Genomic DNA, 3,558 nt, shown 5'->3' on the forward strand with positions numbered 1-3,558 from the left:
AACACTAATGACAAAAGACCTGATTAACTGTGGGAGAACATCAAGAAGATCATACATAATTAAAGAAAAAAGTAATTAAGAAGACAGGAAAGACCAAAATTGATGTTAGAATAGACTCTGAAACTTGCTTTTAATCATAGAGTAGCTAAAACAAATGTAAGAAATGATGTAAAAAAGTTGAACTGAACATTTCAAAGGGCAGCTCAAGAAGACAAAATAAAATATTACAATCAAGCAGGAAAAGACCTAAACCTAGAAAATAAAAAAGAAGAACACATTCAGCCTACTTTAAACTGAAAGAACTCACCTTTAGGCAGTGGCAATATCGTAGCCAGTGAGGTTTATCCAAGGAGCGATTATTGCTAATTGAAAACTTTTCCCAATACCCCGCTGTGAGGACTTGAAATATAGTCAGCATTGGCAATTTTTGACAGTCTCTACGGAGACTGAAAATAAATAAATAAATAAACTGAAAGAACTCAAAAAAGAAATTCTAGCTTCAAGTTGAAATACTGAAATATTCTATAGGCACTGTATTAGTCTAGGTACTTTGGAGAAACAAATCCACAGCAACTCATGTGTAAGAGAGAGTTTTATGCAAAGAAAATGTGCATCACGAAAACATCCCAACCCAATGCTGCCCAAGCCCACAAGTCCAACATTAACCCATACCCAACACCAGTCCACAAAGTCCTTCACCTCACAAAACAGAGACAATAATGCTGACTGCCGGAGGAAAGCTGAGTCAGTGAACGTGAACGTGAACGTATCTCAGCACTAGCAGGGGTCTCCACACGGCTGCTCCAGCACCCAGGGCTGCATCGGGATAGATCCATGCGGCTTCTCCTTGGGGATCTTGTAGGAAGTCAATCTTGCCAGCTGAAGCAGGGAACTACTAAGGCAGCTGCACCCGATGCAACCATCACAAAACAAGAGACCCGAGAACTAGAAAGGCGAGGCTTCACCACCCATTTATCCCTCCGCCTTTCAACCAGCACCACATGTGATTATCGGCCAGGCTGGCACAATTAACTAACTCAGGCACTGTACTGAATGATGCAGGAAGCACTCAGAGAAGATAGAAAGAAAACACCGAATCATTGTGCCAAAAAGAACCAGTCAAAATTCCACCATTTCAGGAGGTAGCGAATAAACTACTAATGGCATCAAAGGAAGAAATTCCAGCTGCACTAAAAGCATTATCCAATAACAATGCTTCAGGAATTGATGGAATACCCACTGAAATGTTCCAACAAGAGGATGAAGCACTGGATGCACGTATTCATCTATGCCAGGAAATTTAGAAGACAGTAACTTAGCCAACTTACCAAACGGATACATATTTTTATATATTCTACAGAAAGATGATCCAATGGAATGTTCACAGTATATAACAATTTATTAATATCATATGTAAGTAAAATCTTGCTGAAGATCATCCAATAATGTTTGAAGCAGTGCATTGACAGGGAGCTGCCAAAAGTTCAGTTTGGATTCAGAAAGAGGACATGGAATAAGGGATATCATTGATGATGTCAGGTGCATCTTGATTCAAAGCAAAGATTACCACAAGGATATTTCTGTGTGTTTTATTGACTATGCCAAGGCATTCGACTGTGTGGATCATAACAAACTATGAAAAAGCTTGGGAAGAATGGGAATTCCAGAATTTTTCATTGTGTTTATGTTGGATCTGTACATGGATCAAGACATCTGTGCAAATGGAACAAGGGAATACACCATGACTTAAAATCAGGAAAGGTGTGGTTCAGGGTTGCAGCCTCTCACAATATTCACATTCTTTATGCTGGGAAAACTCAGAGAAGCTGGATTATATGAAGAAGAATGTGGCATCAGGTTTGGAGGAAACCTTATTAACAGCCTTCGATATGCAGATAATATAACTTTGCTCACTGAAAGTGAGGAGGATTTGAAGCATTTGTAGGTGAAGATCAATGCTTGATCCTTAAATATAGACTTGGCATAAAGAAGATCAACCTTCAGTGTGGATTAAAACTCAGTATAAAGAAAACCAAAATCCTGATGACCACACCAATAGATAACATCATGATAAATGGAGAAAGGCTTACATTGTCAAAGATGTTGTCTTGCTTGGATCCACAATCAATGCTCATGGAAGCAGAAGTCAAATGCAAAATGTTAGGTAAATCTGCACCTCGGGACCTCTGTGGAGTATTGAAGAACAGGGATGTTACTTTGAGGATAAAAGTGCACCTGACCCAGCCATGGCATTTCCAGTGGTCTCATATGTCTGTGAGAGTTGAATAAAGAATGAAGAAAGTCAATGCATTTGGATTGTGTCGTTGGTGAAGAATACTGAAAGTACCATGGATTGATTAAAGGACAAACAAATCTGTCTTAGACGAAGGATGGACAGAAAGTCTCTTAGAAACAAGCATGGGGAGCCTTTGTCTCACAAACTATGGACATATTATCAGGACATTTTGCTTGTTAAGGTAGAGGGACAGAGAAAGAGAAGAAGGCCCCAAAGGAGATGAAGTGATGCAGTGGCTACACAATGGGCTCAAACGATGGAGAGTTGTGAAGAAGGTCCGGACTGCATCACATTTTGTTCAGTTCTACATAGCGTCACTCCTAGTTGGAACTGACTTGATGGCACCTAACCACAAAACCAACACAAGGCCTCGCTCACACCTAGCCCTTGATACACAGTTACTGAGCTAATGTACCAAAATCATTTTGGGCAAAAGAAGATCTCATTATACCCCTCAGATTTAATATTCTCAAAAGATTGGATCAAATATAAATTTTATGAAACTGCTTTTGACGATTTTACAAATCATAGCCCTAAAGTGGTTACTGTGAATCGTTATCAAGGATATGGTGGTATATTTTTATCCAGTTGGCTTGGCATCAAAGGAGAAAATTTTGGTGTCTACTAATTTTTTTTTTAAATTCAGTTCTCCATGGACATACAATCTTGGACTAGAGAATGAGTATGACATGTTCTCATATTAGTGGTTAGAGGTAAGTTACAGGATCTAAATCAAAGCTATAGAACTATGAACTATGTCAAGTAGTTACTGAATCTTGTTGCTAAAACCAAAGCCCATGGAAAATAGCTTTATAAAGGGAGTCAGTCTGAGTGGTTGGTTAACCTGCTTTCTTCTTTTCCTCTAATCTTGAGCACTGTGTGTACTTGAATGAAATAATGTGTGTGTGTGCCTGTGTGTGTGAGTATATTATCACAGAGTATACAATAAGAAATATATGAACATTTTCCTTTTGAAAGTAAAAAAATCACATACATATAACCTTGTACCAAGAACAGAGTTAAAATTCACATTATATAAAAGGCAGGGTCAAATAATTCATGTAAAAAAGTCCACTATCTTTTAACTCTATTTAATTTCCATGATTATTTTAAAGATCACACATACTTTTTTATGAACATTAAAAATAAAAATATCAACAATAAAAATTATCACTGGTTATAGGTTAGGGAGCATTCATGTAAAACAATGGAGAATATTCCTATGAATAAATAATTTTACCCAGAAATGCTCTCCCAATATT

The 3,558-nt window shown here is 37.7% G+C and overlaps 1 non-coding gene across 1 annotated transcript; it reads left to right on the forward strand.

The window, feature by feature from the left end:
- Nucleotides 1-305: 305 nt before the first annotated feature.
- LOC115867930 lies at nucleotides 306-446 on the forward strand. The gene has a single exon (XR_004045327.1). It is a non-coding gene; the product is annotated as a U4 spliceosomal RNA (small nuclear RNA).
- Nucleotides 447-3,558: the final 3,112 nt, after the last annotated feature.

This window comes from Echinops telfairi, unplaced genomic scaffold, assembly GCF_000313985.2.
Source record: "Echinops telfairi isolate 266 unplaced genomic scaffold, ASM31398v2 ScPeMD7_7475;HRSCAF=8513, whole genome shotgun sequence".
NCBI lineage: Eukaryota > Metazoa > Chordata > Mammalia > Afrosoricida > Tenrecidae > Echinops > Echinops telfairi.